Consider the following 20,561-nt stretch of genomic DNA (forward strand, 5'->3'; position numbering starts at 1 on the left):
GGCTCAAGCTACCTGCAGAGAATTCACTTTCCTTGTCTTCTACGAGAAGCTCAAGGGAAAAATGCCATCCATCCCTCTTTTCTCTATGTGCCCCACTCTGCTCCATATGGTGCTGCCTGATAGTAAATGAGGAATTAAAAACATTAACAAGCAGCTTCTGCCCTCTCCTCCCCCATAGCTCTCTCCATGCAGTGTCAGTACAAAATAAGCTTGCCCAGGCTGGAGACTGAGCCATTTAGCTGCTGAGCTCCAGGGTCACATATGAGCTCTGTGGTGTGCTCTGTTCATAGATGCCAGTTTTGCCAAAGCACTGACTATTGACTATCCTGAATTATTTTCTCTTGGAAAATAACTCCATTGACAAACTGAAATTCTTTCCAAGGATTTATAAGGATTTATTTTTTTATTTTTTTGGGGGTGGGGGTGGGGAGGGGATTTTAAATTCAAAATATGGGAAAAAAAAAAAAAAAGAAGAAGAAACAGAGACATTCAGAAATTAAAACTCATTAGAACCTTTGAGCTTGAGGCAGGTGGCAGTAAGCTGTAGCAGTGTATCCTGGCCCTTCCAAAGCAGAACCTGTAGACGGATTTTCTCTGAACTGACAAAAAAATTCTGGTAGATTTGGGTCATAATTTTCAGCTGCCATTTTATTTTTTGACTTCAATCCCTTCAAAATCAGCTTCATCGCAGGCATTCAGGATGTGCCCTTTGCAGCCAACAGTTTTACAAAAGCATTGTACAACAGGACCCAAACGCTCTTACTATGCTTTGGAGCAACAGAATCTACTGCCCAAAAACTGGGGGAAACAGTCAGGAGGCACCGAGTTTTTATTTTTATTATTCTCCATAGCACCCGGGAGTGGAGGCAGTGGCAGGTGCTATGTGAAAAAAAAAAAAAAAAAGAAAAAGAAAAAAAGCCACCTCTCCCCAGCACATACACAGACAGACAAAGACGAACACAGGAAGGGAGGTCACGGAGGAACGGGCACGGTGAACGTGACAAATATCGCATCATCATGTGCGAGTGTATGATCTCTGTAGATTAACCTTGACTCCTCATAGAAGAGCCATTATAATCAACCCCTTCCCTTCACAGCCTTCTGGAAAGCTTTGGACAGTGATGGGAATTAAGCTCCATCGTGAGGCTGTCACAGCTACAGCCTCGACTTTCGCGGGCAGGGCTGTGGGCACGGTGTGGAGCAGCTCTGCTGGGGTGGCAATTGCCCTCCGAGAGGCATCTCCAGCCAAACCAGCCCGTTGCCCAGTTCTGCTCTTCCTCACCTGCCAAGGAAACAGAAATATTCACACAAGGCTTATCACCAAAGGTAGCAGCTCTGTCTTCAGGGAGGATGCTCTTGCACGCATGCTTACATGCACATACATGTTTGTCTTCTATAATAAGGTGGCTAGGCCACCAGAACAGAACTGAGAGCAAAAAAATGCTTCAGGAAATGTTGATCCAGCTGCTCAATTGGTGTTTCTGTGCACACCAGTGATCTGAACCAGCAGCAAGGCAGTGATATGTGGCACTGCTAACACGAGGACAGAAGCTGAGATTCATGCTGCCCCCGACATGCCTCCTGTGTGAGGTTCGAGGCACTGCAGTCCCTGTTCTTATCAGCACCCATGCCAAAATGTTCCCACTAAGAGGATAAGGTCAGAAAATCCCTTAAGCAGAGCCCACTCAAAAGGCCTGGAGAAGTGTGCAAATGAAGTAGCTATCGCCTGTCTCCATTTTTCATTCAGCCTGTGAAAGCAAGCTTGCTCTGGGATTTAAAAAAACAACTGCAGAAAGTACCTCAGAGTTCATAACTGCCACATCAACAAAATCTATGGCCCCAGATAGAATTCACTTAACATACTCCAGTCCAGCACAAGCCGAGTGCAAATGTGGAAGCAGAGAAAACCTCTTGAAAAGAGACAGCTGCTCCGCTGTGTAACAAGACCAGGACAAGCTGAGAAACCTGTGCTCGTCCCTCCTCCCTCCACCTGAAACTGGAAAAGGAAAAATCTCAGCTGAGCACAATGGAGCTCTTATCATGCAAAGAACTGCAAGGAAAATCATTTACCTGGGGAACATGACTGTAGATACTCAAAAGAAAATGAAATGATGCCAGCAGGGAAACACAGTAATGGTGTTCGGGGTACACTTGGATATCCACTCACCTTCCTATAAAGGACAAAGGGATTCATATATAACCAAAAACCTACTGCAGCATAACTCAAAACGTGCGTCCTATCTAGTAAGCTTTTGGAAAGCAAGACCCCAGCTAACAACTTGCCAGGCCAAGTTTTTTGTTTGTTTGTTTGTTTTTGCCATATACATAAAAATGAAACCTAATAACAGAGGGTTGTGTGAGAACTCTCCCTCCCACTTGGCAGTCATTTCTCCATCCCGAAGACTGATGCCACACTAGGCATTATTTATACAGAGGTGAATTCTGTTCTTCTCCAAAATCAGTGGGACTTTTGTCACAGACGATGTCAGAGTACAGATTTCCCTCCAGGGCACATAAAATGCATTTCAGTTCACCATGCTTAGACCAAGGAGCTAGCCAGGATGCCAGCATCTCTTCATTTGGAAGGGGTATCTGGGTATGGTGTGACCACCAACCTACACTTTTGTGACGTGGAAATGAAAGCATTACCAGCAGAGTGCATTAAAACTTGGTGCAATAAAGGTCAGGGAGCCCCCAGCACCCACAGCTCCAGGAATACACCCATGCTGCTCCCCAACACGGCCATGCTCCCAGCCTGCAGGCACACTGGCAGATGTCCCCCAGGGTTATCCACGCCTTTGAGGCTGTTCAGTCAAGTGTAGATGCTGCCTATGAGCCCGTCATTGTGTTTCTCTGTTTGAAGGTGCCCATAGACTCGGGGCCCCTGTGCTAACACGGCACAGTTACAGGAAAATCTCTGAGGGAAGTTGAGACCTGAATAAACAACTTATTACGGTCGATGGGTTTCTCGTTATTCCATCCAGTGCAATGCCAGTCACCCAACATCAGCACAGGCATAACAGAAAATGTTTTTCAAGGCCCATCTTCCTGCTAGCACAGGTTCACTTTATATTGAATCATGAAAATTGTCCAAATGGCGGTTCAACAAGCCAGGACTTGATTCGCAGACCTTCCACGGTACTGATGCAGCTGAGGTCAAGAACCACAAATAGAGCAGATAATTAGAAGGGAAGTTTGTGCTGCTGAGCAAACACGTCAAGTATGGGAAGATTTTTCTGCTCTGAAAAGGTAGAAAAACTGCATTTACAGATTACTGCGCAAGCACTTTTGTGTTGGTAAGAGAACACTTCCACAAAAAACAAGGGCTGCTTCTCAGAGCTGATGCCTTACAAATGGCAGAACATCAGCCTGTATTTGGTGCAATTGTCATTTCAGGGTTTGGACACAGGGCACTCTGTAGCACCAGTGGCATAACACAACAAAGGTGACCCTTTGCAAAATTGCCCTCTTGTTTCCCAGGAGAATGTGATAATGGGGACAACCCTTAGGGACTAACAGATCACATTCACTGCTGGCAGAAAGGGGGAGAAGTCCCCCCCAGCAAACAGAGCTGTGCACAGCTCCCACCCACAGAAAGCACCAGGCTGCAGCCTCTTGCTCCACACCACAAAAGCAGAGCGTGGCCATATCCCACCTGGAAGAATCCAGTTGACCTGTCTGCTGGGAGGGAAGTGCTTACTTTGACACAGAAAAATATTAAAAGCTTTTTGTTCAGCTTGTCTTAGCTGTGGGTTTTGCCAGCTATTCTGTCTTGTGTCCAGATTTGCTTCATTTTCCTGTTTCACCTTCTTTTCAAAAGCTGGCAAGGCCTCCCATTTGGGCTATGCCTTTGTGGCTAAGGCTGTGGTAAACAAACCGTCCATTCATGCTTTTAAGAGACTGTGTGTGTGTGGACATCAGGCAATATTTAGATGCTTCGGAAGACAAACAATCCACATAATTCATCTTGTCAGTAGAGTAATGCTATGCCATTGACAAAAGCCCTCCATAAACACCCAGCTGGCAATGTGATTATGCCCTGAGGAGCAGAGATTGATAGACTCGGTGATTTTACTGTACTACACAAACAGAAGCCATCTTTGTCCACATACTTCCCCAATCCTTTTCTGAAACATTGCTAAATACCATTGCCTGGCAAAGGTGAGCTCTACAAGTTAATGGCATGTCACAGAAAGAGCAAGTTAAAGCCCTGGTGTAAGCTTGGAGGCCTTTTGCTCACTAATGAAGCTGCAGATACCAGAGATATTTTTAGGATGCCTGTAAACCTTGCTACAATCCACAGTGAAAAGCTTAGTTATGATAGAAAGATAAGGAATGTAATAGGAAAAAAAAACAACACTAATATACCTCTTAACGCTATGAAAAGCATCCACAGAGCCAGCACACACACACACACACACACAAAAAAAAAGCCTTACCTGACATAAAGCACAATTTAAACAAATATTCTTCAGTTCTGTAATTCCTGGAACAAAACTTATTAGCAAATTTAAATTAATTCTGCTCCAGGCATTATGATACACTATCAGTTACTCTCTTACTCCCCCTGGGAAATATTTCACTATTGCTGTCAGTCAACTGCTTGAATGCTTTGAGTTTACCAGCTGCATAACATATATTGATTTTTGATGAATGACATCTCTCTCTGGGCCATTATGGTTTTGTTTTCAAACCTTATTTAATTGTTCGCCTATTTTTCAGTGAAATAAATGCAAAGTGTTTATTCTCCAAAGGCTGTAAACAGAGATCTCAGGTCTAGTTTCTATGACAACCTCACTTGATACAGCAAACCTAGATTATCTCTAATGACAGACATGAAGTTTAAATTGCACATTCTGCACAAACAGTGCACTGTTGACCTTTTATTGAAAAATGGAGTACAGTGCGATTAGCATAATGTGCTATATGAAAGGGAAAATCAGGGGATAACGCACATTGTGCTCTAATCATAACTGCAGTGCTAATCTCTAGCATACCTTTTGCCAGAACATGAAGCTTTAAAAATTAAGATTTTCCAAGATATCGTTTTCAAATCCTGTTAGATAACAACGCTACCACGTTAAATAGTTCTCAGATAGCACTTGCTGCTTCTGTTATTTTTCTCCAGCTGCACTTTTTAACAGGGGAGTAAGAGTGGATAAGGTTATGTAGAAAATATGGCAAAAATATTCCAGCTATGAGAACTATTTTTAAGCCTCCTGAAGGCATTTTTTCCTTGTGCTCACAAATTCATTTGGAAAAGAGAGGCAAAAGACATAGTCCTTTCTGTCGGGTGCTGTCTTCCGAAGCCTGCATGTTTTCCTGGGAGGAGTATTTGCACGTACAGTAGTGAATGAAGCCCATCCACCGAGACATGCTGCTCTGCAAGAGCAGGGATGGAAAATATCTTACCGTCACATGCAGCAAGTTTCAGCAGGCTTTTTTTTTTTTTTTTTTTTTTTTTTTGCCAACTCGCAGAAGTGTCTGCAGCAGTTTACAACACGTGAATACTTCAGGGAGCTGGGGGCATGAATTGAGGCTCCTCCCGGAGCTGAACGAGCCACATGCCGCTCCAAGGGGCTGGCAGGCTGTTAAGTCTTTCCCTCGCTCTGCAGAATATTTTAACTTTTATTTCCTTTAAGCATTCATGAAACAATAGGAAACATTTCCAATTTCTGAATGAGATTTCTGCTTGCTTGCAATCAAAGGAATGAGTGAACAGTCTGGAGGCAACCAACCAGCCGAAACCATGAGTAATATCAAAACAGAGTTTCATGCAGTAGAACGGATGGCCCAAGGAACTGGAATGAGGCAGGGGGAGTTTCATTTCTGCACTGCCCCAAAATAGTGCCTGGTTGACTGCTATCCCCTCTCTTATGTTGACAATTTTCAGACAATTTTCGGATGTGGCACTGGCTATGTTTCTAGTGAGTGACTGGCTTCAGGAAAGAAGACAAAAGCAGCTCTCCAATGAGTAGGGGGAAGTCAGGGTGTCCAAGCCGAGTCATGAACACAAAAATCCAAGCAATCAGCTACCCCCCCCTCTTTCTTCCAGGGGATGAACTCAGCAGCCAAGGTCTCATTAACATCACACCAAAGTGAGTGGTCCCCCCACCCCTCCCCATTCAGAAAACTGGAGCTAGAAATGATTTTCAGGTACCGGCCTACAGAACAATGCCATTAGAGGAAACCCATTCCCTCATTTCTCTCTCACTCTAATGAGCTTATGCCATTAGTACTGTCAGCTGAGTTGTTTTTAAGCAGCAGTTAAGGAAGCAGCAGGAATGAAACATTTCTTTAGCACAGGCAGACCCCAGTGTACTTGCACTCCAAGCAACTATTCCCCACCACTGCCATTCCCTGCATATCAAGAGATCTCTGCTCCTCAGGGTTTCCCATTTGGCAGTACTGTATTTTTCTTAGTAAGCATTGTCTTCAACTACAGCAGCTGGCAGGAAAGAATCGATTCATTTAAAAAACACCTATTTGTTTTCAGCTAGAGTTACGACACTTGTGAACGTAGTCCTGTGACCTGATATGTGAGGCAGGAGGCTGTGTGTCGGTAGGGTGGCGTGTCCCAGGCTTAGCAATTTCTAATCCCAGCACCATTGCCCAAACTCGCTCCCTGTAGGAGTGGTGAACGGCCCTGCCTTGTGTGAATGGCAATGTGCATTTGTAACACCACTCAGGGCCTGGGTTACGGGACAGAGGCTATATTGACCAGATCTGCACAGTTGCTAAAATGCCACTGTACTTTTTGTAAATCTTTACCAAAAAATCAAGGTAAATATTGACAATAAACACCGCAGCAGAAGCCAACGTGTCTGAGCGGTAACTTTACAAGCATTCTCCCAGCCTACTGGTTTGTCTAAACACAAATAAATGAGTGCTTTCAAAGACACTGTAAATTACAAACCTGTTTAAACAGACACTTTCACCTCTAGCTTCTCTGTCATATTCCCTGGACCTTCACTTCCTCAGGTTGGAGGAAAGTAATTTCTTCCCTGTGCTTCTCCCATATTTCTTCAGTTTCCATCATAATATTTTCAGTTAGGACACTGACAAATTTTGGTACCTCCAGTTAGTTCTTGTCCTCTGTTTCACATTTCCTTTAGGCACAGTTTGCATAGCTCTAGTCGCTTGTACAAATATTTAAAGCCAGCGAGACAAACCAAGCATAACAAATCCAGAAATAAAGCTACTCCCACAGAAGCTAATGTTTACCCTAACCGGGGTATGAAATATTCCACACCTCTCCCCGGGCAGCCTCTTCTCTTTCTCTAAGGTGAGATCTGGTGACACTGGGTAACAAGGATCAAAGAGCTGAAGTCCCTGGCATTGCAGCACTCCCACTTTCCACCCTTAGTCGTTCAACCCTCCTGGCCTGCTGTAAGTGGTCCTGGAAGAGCTGCAGCTCCTGGAGGCTGAATGTAGATATGGACTTTGAGAGGACAGTGCATGTGTCAGCCCCACACTCGTCATACAGAAGGCTCTGTGCTCCGGGCAGTCACTGGCAGCCTCACCACAAGGCTGACCTGTGAGCCAGAATCGCCACCTCTTTATTGTCCCATGTCTTCAGCAAAGCTGAGGTTTGGTTACCCCATCCTAGTGAATGAAAATTTCAATCGGGCAAGGAAAGTTAACTGAGAGATCACAGTGAGTAAATTATTCCCATCAAAGTAAAGCATGCCGGTAAGGACACTTAAGATTCAAGCTAGCTGATACAATCACCTTCCTGGGGTAAGTAAACATCTCCTACAAAGAGTCAGACGGATGAAATGCCATTTGTTTTTAAGTGAACTTTTAGCCCCATAGCTCGGGCAAGCATCCACATATTTCTTCTCTGAAATGTAACCAGCTCCGTGAGATGCCAGACAGCCAGGAGAGCACTCCAGGCGAGAAACAAAAAGATGCCATTGTCTTGAGACTGCCACAGTCGTTGCTCCTACCTGTGCACATCCTACCACTTCTGTAAGGCTGACCAAACAGTTACTGATAGCTCCACTCCCAGCTGCTCAGCACGGCTGTAAATCAGTGCTGCAGTTGGCATGAGGCAAGGGGCAGAAATTAAACGTAATGCACCAGTTGGTGCTGCAAAGAACAGAACCAGGAATCCCAAATGTATGCAAGATTCTAATCTGCATTTGCCCACATCTTTATAGACACAGGAAGCCCATCCTGAAGGTGAAAATGGTTTGCCATTCACTTAGAAAAATCTCCAGTGCTCTCCCCTTCTCAGCATGCCAAGAGACCCCTGAGCCACCAAGCCTTCAGCTCCCAGCCCGGGGCCATGGCAGCTGAGCCCCCTTCAGCACCCTGGGAGCACAGGGAAGAGCACAAGGGCCCCTGTTTCTGTCATCTGCTGTCTTCCTCTGCAATATTCTTTGTAGCTGCTAAAGGCTGTTCAGGTCCTACAATATGTATCACTGCATCCTCTAGGAAGAAAGTTTTGGATTGAGAGATGTTGGAAAACTGATGTTCTGTTCATTAAGGATGTTCCTAACCTGGTCAGGAGAAGCATGAGGGTAAGGTTTCTCAACAACAAATGGGTGATGGCCGGCAGTTAGGGTGGCCTCCATGTTTTCTAGATTCCTGCTGGCTTGAAAGACCGTAGCAGAACTTGAGAATTATATTATTAATCAGAGCCTATGAAAAACAAGACAAGACCCAAGACATGATAGGAATGTTAGGCAAAGGTGTCTGTAAACTTCTGCTGACCCCTCTCACCAAGCAGGTCGAGAGCTCTTTCATTAATGCTAATGCTTTTCGTATTAGTGCTTCTCATAAAGAAATCCTGCTGACTGCTAGGGTCAGAGAGTTCACAAGACACGTTGGCCACATCAGCGATACACCAGTGATTGTTTCTGACATGACCCCACAGCTAATGAAGGGCCATTTGTGAGGGAATTGCTTTTCACGCAGCAAGAAGCGTGTGATGGAGGTATAAAACACATCTGGAGCAGGACAGGCTGCTTCCTTCACGAGGCAGCAATGAAAAGGCCCCTGTCCTGCTGAGACACAGAGACCTTCTGCAAGTAGCACATGTCCCTGGGTTTCTTCTTCTCATTCCTGTCACTAAATTTTCCCCTACACAAGACACTGTTTCCATTCCCAATCGCTAAACAACCACCACTCCTCTACTCCCGAGCCCCATGCCATGCACTTCACCTGTAAAATCAGACATTTTAAAGCCCAGGTCAACACTACAGCTCAGTATTTCTCAACCTGCCACGTCTCCTCCGTGCCTGTGTTGTGGGGCCCCAGCAGCCAGGCCTCCTAAAGGACACAAGGTTCAAGTGCATGGCAGCACAGGGATCACAGCAGAGGGCGGCACGAAGGGCTAACCAAGGAGTCCCAACAAAAAAGTGCTGCCGTGCATGTTGCTGAAGCTTTTACTTCCTAGCATGCAGGTTGTGTCACAGTGCAGAAAGGACTCCAGGAGCAAGGACTGCAGGGTGGCAGAAGAAGGTCCCTTAGTAATACAGTGGTTTTGCTCAGTAAAAGCTGCCTGCAGTCTGCTCTATGGTCTGCTGCTAGGAGGTGCACAGCCACAAGTTAGCCCATGAGTTATCCTAGTTGTATAATCCCGTGTTAGGCAACTTTTCCACCTCCTTTGGCTGAGACTGGTTCCTGTGCTTGTCCAGGCAGGAACCTATCACTGAATCATACAAGAGAGATCTGGGGCAGTCTCCAGGAGGTCTTCTTCCCACCCAGACAGTGGGTGAAGAACAGGAACTCTGTCTATATCACTCCTGACAGATACTTCTCTAACCTATTTTAAAAACACTCTGGAGACCCCCAGGAAAGTGAGCCTGAGAAGCCACTCTTCTTGTCCTTGCAATGAAAGATAACCTCTGCCACCATGTCATCCCAGGATCTCAGGAACATCCTTCACTTCATGTAAATTATGTGCTTCTGTGATAGCCTGGAGGCTCTCTTCCCTAACAGATAACACCCTACCTGTTTATAAAAGTCACGGTCTTGCATGTTCAATTTGTTAGTGAATAATGGTTTTATTACCTAGTAGGAGGAGCATCCAAATCTACAGAATCAAACAAGTCAAAAATCTACATAGCCCATAAGCAAGGAACAGTCAGGCTGAGAACATTTCCCTTGGTCACCTTGAAAGGCTTTGCTGGGAGAAAAGAATTCCTTGTTATGGAAAATGCCAAGAGGTCAGGTATTTTTTTCACCCCTCAGAGTGAGGTGAGGCAGTGCCTTTCTCAGTGACCGTCTTGTGCTGGAGTTATTCTTCTTTACAGAAACATATGATGATACCAAGCAAGAAAGAGCAGTAGCACAGTCTCAGGTTTCCCAGCCTGCCAGTGACCAGCAAACAGATGGGCTCTCCTGTTGGAGGTGTTTTTCTCACTGGTCCTGGAGGGACGTGTGGCAAAAAGCTATTTTTAAAAAAAAACAAATTTCCATAGCTTTTAGCTTCGGTGGCATTGCTCTCCAGCAGTGACACATTTAGTTAAAACTCCCAACCTCTTGTTTAGCTTCCCCCTCAGCTGGGAGAAAGAGGTGACACTTCACAGCTGTACCAGTGCTGTGGTCAGGGTTGCGATGAACACAGCTCTGAGAGACATCAGAGGGCACAAGTGAAGAATCTGAGGTCAACTTTCCACCACAGCTCTTTTCCCTGGTGTCTCTTTTGGAGTTGTTTTATCCCCACAGAGCAAGTGGCCAAAACTTCCTTTTGCAAGGGTCTGCAGTTCAGACCACTGCCACCAGCACGGATGGTGTGAATCAGGAGGACATGTACCATGCCTCTTGAGACAAAGCAGGTACAGCTGGCAAAGTGCAAAAGCTGTTAATAAGAGCTGGGCTGCTGAGTTAATCTAGAGCTGACACAAGGGAAAGAAAAAAAAAAAAAAAGAGTCCATGTGCCCAAAAGCTTATCTGTTTCATTCAGCTCTATCAGCTGGTCTAGTAAGAGATATCTCTCCTTACAGCTCTGACCATGGAAATGGGAGTCATTTATCAAGAAGGACTATTCCCTGAATACCTTGACCTTTTTTTGTTGATGTTTCTTCACTGTGATTTTTACATGTTTAGGGGATAGTCACACAGCAACTTCAAATGCATTACAAGCTCGCATGGCCAGTATAATGGATGGGTCCCCGAAAGGAGTTTTCATGAGTTAAGCTAGAGTCCTGCAGTCAGATGCTACTACTACATCTTACTGTACCCCCAGTACTTACTTCCAGCACATATTTATATACACGGTCTTGGCTATGGAGCTAAGTGGAGTCATATTGATTTCAGTGTTGTTACAACACATGTCAATATCTATACTTGAAGCATGTTCATTAAACTTTAAATTATATATATTTTTAAAGGGTGTTAATAGCACCATTTGTTGTGGTAATTATCGATATTGGTTTCCTGTAGGAAGAGCATTAAGGCTACCAGCTAATTTCACACGGAAAACAGCTGTCACATGGTAATGACATTAAAAGTCACTGTCTGGGCTGATCTGCATTCAGAGCCATGCCACAGAGGTGAAAGGCCCTGTAGCCAATTATTACTCCTCCGAGCCAGACAGTCCCCAAACACATGCAACATATGCAGATCCATCCCTCCTTGTCTTTAATTAGATCTTGCCTACCCTCTGTAGCAACAGCAGTTGAAGGGAGAAGGGCACATGTTAGCCAGCGGGGAAATAATCACAAAGAGATCCTGACATCTTCTGTCTGGCATGTCCCGTTAACACCTGCACGCTATACACGGGGAGAAAAACCCACAGCACGAGACAATTACTGGTGTCCATTCTGCAAAATGGATGACTTTTGTGGGGCTAATAAGCATGGGGGGGTGGCACAGAATCCCCCGAGTCTTCACCTGCTGCATTGGCCATGTCAATGACAGACTGGCAGTGGTGGCTGTGAGTACACAAGGAATACAGATTTGCACCCACTGCTTATGGTCCGTGCCATGCTAACAATGATGGTTACAGGCCTTCCTCTCACCCCTGCAAGTCCCTTCTCCCTGCACACGACTGCTTTCTCTGGGAGCCCCCCTTGTTTCCCCCAGCTCTCCTCCCTGCTGTACCAGTTTCACCCTAGCACCAGATGGAAGGAGACCTGTTCTTGCCATGGTTTTGGTGCTCTGTCAGGTGAATCCCCACCACACAAGCACAAGATAAAGCCAACACACTGAGCCATGCATAGATTCATTCTCATAGAAACAATGAGGAAATCTCATTTCTTCTTTGCAATACACTGACTTCAACAACTGCCTAAGTGACAGTTAAATGATATTTAATTTATGAAGTGTAAGGGCTGAAAATCAATACAGCATCAAAAAAAGGAAAGGAACTGTAGCATAAATAATCACAGTTGCATCCACAAGCTGCAATTAGTCATTTATTTTTTTTTTTACACTGCAGCTCAGAACCCATGAAAAGCTTCTTCTCATTCCACTGCTCTGCATAAAACTTCATACAGACTTAAAAAAAAGAGTTTCCAAAATGATCCTATGAATTTCACTGCTGATGAGTCAAGAATGACCAATGCATGCAGGAGGCAGAAGACTTCTGCATTTGCCCTCAGAAAAGAAAGAAACGGAGGAGATGTCAGAGCCCAGAGAGCTAATGGAGCACAAGGAGCGGGAAGGGCGGGTGTGACACCGTGCCCTCGGAGCCACAGCTCAGACTAATGAATTATCTCTGCTTGGTTAAATCTCTGGCATTACTAATCAGACAAGAAGCATAAAACTGAAAGTTCATTAGCAAGATCATAAAAGAGTCATACCCACAAAGATCATTCCATTTGACTTACTAATAGGAGGGCCGGTTGTAAGAATCGGGAAATGGCTTTGTTTAAAGAAAACGGGATAGACCAAAGGTAACAGAGCCCATAAGAGAGCTGCACTGGAGTTGTGTGCAATGCTCTGCTTTATTTTGGGAATACAAACAGGGAAATATTCTCTTTGATGGTGGATAAACTAGGCTTTCTTTAATCAGCATAGGCCTGGCCTGGGTTAAGCTGGACAACATCAGCTTCCCCACGCGGCTGATTCAGTTATCCCTGCCCTGGGATGCCCATGATGCCTTCTCTTCCCTGCAGGTAACATCTCTGCAGGTAACGTTTTCAGCCCTCGCTCTCTCCCTCCCAGTCACAAGATGGTCTCAGAAGCAGAATCTGCTAATTGTGTCAAATTATGTGTAAAGGGTTTATAATATGGATCACTGCCCGCTTGGGATTAGAAGGAGATCACTAAAGTAATTTCAGCTAAGACTTCGAGATAATTCAGAAACCTCATTCCCAGAGGCTAAGTGCTCTGTCCCCTTAGCACGACTGCAACCACTCTGCGTGGTGGGCTGCAATTTCCTTCAGGGCTAGGAGGGAGAGGAGGGGATGTGGTGGTAGGGTTTTATTAGAACAATTAGGGGGAAAAAAAAAAAAAAAAAAGCTGAATGTGTATGTTTTCCATATTTAGTCTGGTTTCCTACAGAAATAGAGTGTAATAATGTTTTATATGCATCCTTCTCACTTTTGAGGTCACTGGCATGTTTCAACAAATTTGTGACAGCAAGAGCAACGGCAAAGGGTTTCATACACATCTCATGAATGAGGCAGTTAGAAAGGAGGCAAGAAATTATTTCTGGCCCTCGGGGAAACAATACAACCTGAGCTTGGTCATGAATGGACACCAGAAAGCTCTGTTAGAAAGGCTGCAAAACCAGGAAAACCTCCATGTGTGCTTTTTGTGCCCGTCCTGCTGCATGTGGACAATTTCTGCCCCTATCTGGAGACACCCCACCAGCTGAAGCAGGAAGCCTCCAGCAAAAATTTTGCTTTCTGAAGCAAAGGTGCCAGCCAAAACAGACCAAGGAAATGAAGATGTTCAGCTTTATGCACAAGCCAGCAACCAAGCCAAAGCCTCAAGTCGAGGTTTTCCAGCTGCAGCCCCTGGCACACCAAGGGAGCCACGTCCTCACTGCGCTGCCACAGCCCCAGGCATGCTGATGCGAGGCAGGGTCTGGCCCCCAGGCAGAACATCAGAAATTGTGCATGGGAAGCAGAGGAATCCTACTCAAAAAAAGGCATTTTCTGTGTTTCTGTTTTTGTTTTTTTTCTTTTTTTCAGCAATGAGGCTGGCAAGAAGACATCTCAACCATGCAAACACACAAAAACATGCTGTAGGCAGGTGGAGGTAAAGGAGCAAGCCCCTTGCCAGATGCTGCTCTCCTTCCAGGACTGAGCTGGCTCAAGTTGCATCCATTTTTTCCCTTAAAAACCCCACCACTATCCCCACCCTATATGCAATTGCCACGCGATACACATCAGGAAGAAAATATTAAATAAATGTGAATGGCTTATAAGCAGCCTGCTCCATCCAGCATGAACCTGTCTGAGATCTGTTTTGCAGATTGATCCTTAATGTTTGCCCATGTACAACCAAGATTGCACTGGGGACAGGTACCCTGACCACAAAAGAGCTCGACAGTTTTTACAGCTAGGACACATAACACAATAACCATTTAGCCAGATTAAAGCATACTGAGAGCTGCATCAAATATTGTTTAGAGCACATAAAAACTGCTTTAATATTTAAATGTATCCCATGGCTGGGCTCTTTAGATTTGCTAGATTCACTGGGGCTGCACAGCTATTAGCTTCTACATTTCATCTTCAATTCCTCTTCACAGTAGGAGAAACATAAAAATGAGGGTCACTGCTTGGTCATTTCATTACCCCTGGCAGAGAAATGTGCTTTGCACAAATGAGGAAATATTTTAAATGTAGATTGTTGAAATGTTGGTGTGACAAAATAAAACCAGAGTTAAAAAAAAAAAAAAATAACGATATTATAATGGTTATTTTGTAGAATAACATTAAAATAATATGCAACGTAGCAACGGTCCCCTTATCAAAGGGCCTGGTGCATTTCATTGCCATCATTTAAAAGGTCTATTAGCAAGAGTCCTGGAAATGTATGGCTCAAGGTCACAACCAAACTAAACGAGACTGAGCAGTAATTCAAAAACATGAAACTGTTTGTGGCTAGAAGTACAATAAATAAATCCCCAATATGCACACGCACAAAAATTTTAGCAGCAAACCCTTCCAAGAATCTCCTTTTGTTTCTCCGAAAACAGGAACAGTGAGAGAAAATGATAATCTGCTTAAAGGCAGAAGTGGACGAGGAGCAGTGTCACTGTGGGAGACGCATGGTCGGGATCCAACAGTGCTGGCACAAGCAGTGGACAGCAAACATGGGCACGGAGCCCCCATCTCACCCTGCACGGGGATGGCGAGGGTCCCTCAAGGGAGAAGGTCACTGCTGGCCTTGGGGAGGAGACTGAGTGCAGGAGAAATGGGAGCATAAATGCTGTTCATTAATTATGATTTGTGAGGACAAAAAAACTTATCTCAATGACCCTCAGCTCTATTTGCACTACCTAGAGCTTAGCATTTCATATCTATTCTAGAAATGTGAGTAAAAGTGACTTGATTTTCAGACATGCTCCTTTCTCTACTCCCCAGAAAAAGTCAGTGATTTACTCACTTTAAATGAAAATGAGGGTATGTGACTACTGCAAGGACAACATCCAAAAGAATCACTTCTAGCACTGAATGAGAAATGTTTTTAAATGACAAATCCAGTATTATTTACTGAAAGGTGATTCCTCCCCAGCTCTCTGGCCCCAAGCTCTGGCTTAGATCCTCTCCCTGGCCATTTCTCCAGCCCTGGGGGATGAGGACATACAGCTTACGATGACCGCACCAGGAATTCCTGTGCACAAAGATCACTGACGTTGTGCACGTTCAGCACAACCAAAATTACTGAAGTGTGGAAAAAGTCATCTAGGTGGTTTTGTTGAGAAATATTTTGGTGTCTTCCGACACATAAACCAAAATAGTTTCCTATGAGTAACAAGCTCTGGAATTACCTCCAGTGCAAAGTACTGAGACCTAAAGATTTGGGCCCAGCTGAATATTAACAAACACAGGAAATCTTTTCCAGTCTTACTCTTCCTGCCTGAAAACCATACTACTAAACCTCCCAGTTCTATATCTCTCACCTTCATAAGCTTCATAAAAATGCCAGAAATGGAAACGAGATTCATGTGACGCAAATGCAATCAATCACAGGAGCTGATCCTTGAGGAAAAAATGCATAAAGCAAACTCCCTGACACCTGCAAATGGAATTCAGCTTCCAGGTAACTTACACGTCTTGCTGACAGCATGCTTTATTGGTGTCACAGTGATCTTGTATTTCACTTCTTAACTGAGTGTGGATGTGAGAGAAAAGGACTTTGCAAGCAATTGTGCTAACGCTTTGCATCTGGCTGTGCTCAACAGCCAGCTGAAGGCTGTAAGTGCCTGGAAAGCAGTGGCACACCTCTTTGGGAGCTTAATTCATGACAGGAGCTGAATGCACATCCACCAAATTATAAGTTACATGTGAGGGAAAATATTATTCTGTTAACAGTTAAGTCACAAGCCTGCAATAAGTAAACTGCAGAGCAATACAGCTTGGTCTAATGACTATCAGTTTGCCCAAAAGAGCTCAGGGGTATGTAACAGGCAGAAATAAAACCCCATACATGATTTACATACGTTGAAAGCATTTTCTCTAACATGGTTTTGTAGTTTCCCACTAAAACCTTTCATCACAGCAGCCTCAGCTCCCATGCGTGCCATAGGACAGACGCTGCAAACAGACCCCTCTGCCTGGTGGGGCTGGTAGCTGGGGCTGGCGTGGTCCACGCACACAGGATGTGATTCACAACTGACATCATGCTCCTTCATCCCGGTTTCCCAATGACCCCCTTTCAGCACTCGTGGAAACGCTTGGTCAATAAAACGTAACGACATTACTGCACTAAACTGATTTTCGAGTTAAGTGCCTGGCTCTCTGTCCCCAGGATCCTCCCACTGGTTACTCTCTACCATGGCAAACAAACAAAGGCTCCAGTTCTGCCTCATGTTTGATTAAAGGGGGATAAAAGAGGAGTTTCATAATCTCGTTTACTGAGGGCCAAACCAAAGCTACATCCCCCCAGCACCCCAAGCCTTGACACTCTTGACACCTCTCCCCTGACCCTCTCCAACCCTGAGCCAGCCCAGAGCAGTCTGGCAATGTGCTGGACAAGGAAATACCCTACCTTCAGCCATGCACTGATATCAGAGGGCATGAAATCAGTCTGCACCAACACACCAGGTGCCTGCTTCAGTGCCTGACTTTGTTTTTAGGGTATTTTTGTCCCCTTCACCTCCCGTTGCTCTGATGGGAGACCCCCACCAGCGCCTGGTGTGCACCCACAGGTTCCAGGCAGAAGGGTGAGCAGGCAACAATGCTCACTGCTTAAACTGCACCGTGCCACCACAGGCTGCTTGTTGTGTGAAAGGACTTAGGAGGAGTCACGGAGTGTGTAGGGAACGTCATACACCAGGCATGCAAATTTCAGGGGTATTTCATCAGCTTATCTGCAGCTCTGTAAGACCAGGCCTCCACATCCTTGAAGATCATTTCTCTCAACACACACACCCCCTTCCAGGCAAAAATAAAAAGTTATACTTCATTCCTCATTTGTTTTCTCTACCCTCCTCTCTTCAGTCCTAACCACAGCAGTTGGAAACAAGGGGCCCCCACGGAGACAAGCCCATCATTATCCCATTTGGACAGTGCCAAGCCGCCGTCCCACCCCATGGCTGTCCCCTCACGCTCCCTGCATGGAGACAATGAGCAGAGGACTTTCTGCTTGGCTCTGCAGTGTAAGAAGAGCCCCCAGCAGGAGCTGCCAGCCCCCAGCCCCAGCTGGAACAGCGACAGGTCCCGAATCCCAGAGCTGGGATGCAGCAACTTACTGACAGCTCAGCCCCTGAACTGGGAACAACAACTGATCGTTGTCTGAGCTGGAAGCCGCCTTGTGTGGTGACAGGTAGCTTAGGAGAAGCAGACCTCGCCTGCCAAGAGAGCTTCAAAAAGGACAGGGGGAAAGCAAAAGCCTGGCTAGAAACCAAATGCTTTGCTAAACCTAGATAGCGCGCTGTTTACTGACAGCAAACAAGATTACGGAAAAAAGGGGGGATTTATGCAAATGTTCTTAATTTAATAACCACGATCAGATATGGCTTTGTTTCTTCCATGTAATTTGTGTAATACAAATAAAGTACAAGGGCTCTTTTCCACTATAGGAAATGAGAATTATTAAACATTGCACCAAAAAGCAAAGGAATGTGTTTATTGACATGAAAAATGATCCTGCAGATACAAAAGCTTTTGTATGTTAATTGCTAAATGTCAATGCAATTTAGAAAGTGGTTGCAGGAGGAAAGAATTCCTTTCCAAAACAGAAGTGGCTTTTCTTCATCTACCAGCCTGATTCAAGACTGCATCTTGAAAGTATTTATGGCTGTGTTTCCATCGGTGACACTGGGTCAGTACCCAAAAACATCCTCACTTCATATTGATGTAGTTACTTGCTAGGAGGCATAAAGGAAGTGAAGGATTTCCTCCAGTTTTATTACTGAATGCTCAAAATGTTTCCTAGGGTAAACAACACCAAAGCCATCTGTTTTTTTCTTTCTTTTTTTTTTTTTTCCTTTTGGGAAACAAAAGGAGAACAACAGTAGCAACTAGTGAATGGAAAAGTACAGGTCTAGAGCTGTGTAGTGAAAAGGATCTTCCTCTGAAAGAGGGAGGGGGAACAACTACAACGTCTTTGGCTGCTATATAAACTCAGCAGCGCTGGAAGCCTTTAAACATGCTGTCCCTGGTCTTCTGTCCCTCTCCATACAGGAGAAGAGAAATACAAAACGTGACTCAGCTGCCTGCTAGTTAGAGATGTTTCAGTAAATTAAATTTTGGACTGGCAAATGATGGAGCTTCTTAAATCTTTAATCACAGCCTGTTGATTTACTGCTCTGGGAAAAGAAAAAAAATGCAGACCTGATGGAAAAAGACAGCTGAAGAAAAATTATCATGCAAACATGAACGCATTCATGGAAGGAAATGAATGTATTTCATCCCAAACTTCTTCTATGAGGAGTGCAAACCCCGCTGGGTACAGAGCAACCACCAGCAGGGTGAGCTTCACTAAGTGAAAAAAAGAAGACGTGTTTCGCCAGGACACAGGAGCAGGATTTGCAGGGCACACCATGGGGTCCTTCTTCACCAAGCACCACCAGGAGAACTTCTGCAAGTAGAGCTTCAAGAGAGTTTAACTAATACAGAGGAAAGGTGGATGTTTTGTGGGACACTGCCAAGCACTCTTCAGCATCCAACGTCCTTCTCTGCCATACCATATCCAGCCATGCTCATGGAGATCTCTCCCTTCCTGAAGCCTCTCCCTAAAAGATGCTCCACGGCCCTCCCAGGAGTGTGACCAGAAGCATCCCTTCTTCACGAGCTTCTTTCTAGAGAATCTAAACCCAGGGCTGGCACTGGGGGAGACAAACCTAAGGAAACACAACAGGAAAAGAAATCAGAGGAGCAGGAATGAAACCTAATGGCTGAGCAGAACAGTTTGCTGCCCTGGAAAAGGACAGGAAATGTTACAGTTAAACCACTCATCTGGTAAGCCAGGCCCATTGAAAAAAAGTGCTTTTATTACAGCAATACAGTGAGGGACAAGGAATGCAGGTGATGCCTACAACCTGGCAGCTCCATGCAGGAACCCAGTGCCTCTCATAGCACCTCGGGCAGCTCAGCACGTGCTGTGGGGCAGCAGTTTTGGTTTTACTTCATGGGACTGATGCACAGAGTCCATGCGCATCTGTGAGAACTGCTTTGTCTTAGAAGAGACTGAAAAATTTGAGCCTGTGAAGAAAACCACCACCAAAGTGATTTAAAGGCTGGTGAGAAGGAGCTGCTTCCAGTGAGAAATTGGACGGGCAGGATTTGTTTAGCTTATCAAAGAGAAGACCAAGGGTGACTTGATTACAGGGTATTAAGCACCTCCATGGAGAGAAAATACCAGTCATAAAGGTCTCTTTAATCTAGCAGAGAAAGGCTAACAAGAACCCAGGGCTGGCAGCTACAGCCGGAGGACTTCAAATAGAAAATATGGCTCGGGTTTTAAACAGCAAGAGTGAACTGGCAGAGGATGCAGCAGATTCCTCACACCAACTCAAAAAATGCTGCACAGCTGCCTCCATTCACAGCACGGGCCAGCACTGCTCACACCTTCCCTGCACACACAGCAGAGCACGAGCTGGAGATGTTGTGAAAGGGGAAAAAACTTGGCCCCCAAAACCCCTGTCCTGCAAACCTGCCCTGGTGCAGCCAGGCTCCCGTTGGTGTCCACTACCCAGATGAGATGTATGGAGCAGGGAATAGTTTTTTCCACAGCACAGGAAAACCTGATTGCAACTATTTAATTGATGAAGTTGAAGTCAGCATTCGTTAAAGAGAATAGAAACTTCCTACAACTGGTTTTGACTTTTCATCTGCAGAGCAAGATCCAAAGAACATTCAACGAAGACTTAGAGACAGGTTTTTGGCTACCATTTCATAAAGCATTTGGTATCTTAGCAATGTTTGGGATTCTTCCTCGTGTTCAGCTAATTATTTCTGCTTCCTGTTTTCTTTGGAATTGTTACT

At 45.0% G+C, this 20,561-nt stretch overlaps 1 long non-coding RNA gene across 1 annotated transcript in view; it reads right to left on the reverse strand.

Moving 5' to 3' along the window:
- Nucleotides 1–16,813, reverse strand: part of LOC137859812 (uncharacterized) — a 30,508-nt gene extending 13,695 nt beyond the window's left edge. Inside the window, exon 1 of the long non-coding RNA XR_011098572.1 lies at nucleotides 16,034–16,813. This is a non-coding gene — a long non-coding RNA (uncharacterized lncRNA). The remainder of the gene's footprint in view (nucleotides 1–16,033) is intronic.
- Nucleotides 16,814–20,561: the final 3,748 nt, after the last annotated feature.

Source organism: Anas acuta, chromosome 7 (assembly GCF_963932015.1).
Source record: "Anas acuta chromosome 7, bAnaAcu1.1, whole genome shotgun sequence".
In the NCBI taxonomy this organism is placed as follows: Eukaryota; Metazoa; Chordata; class Aves; order Anseriformes; family Anatidae; genus Anas; species Anas acuta.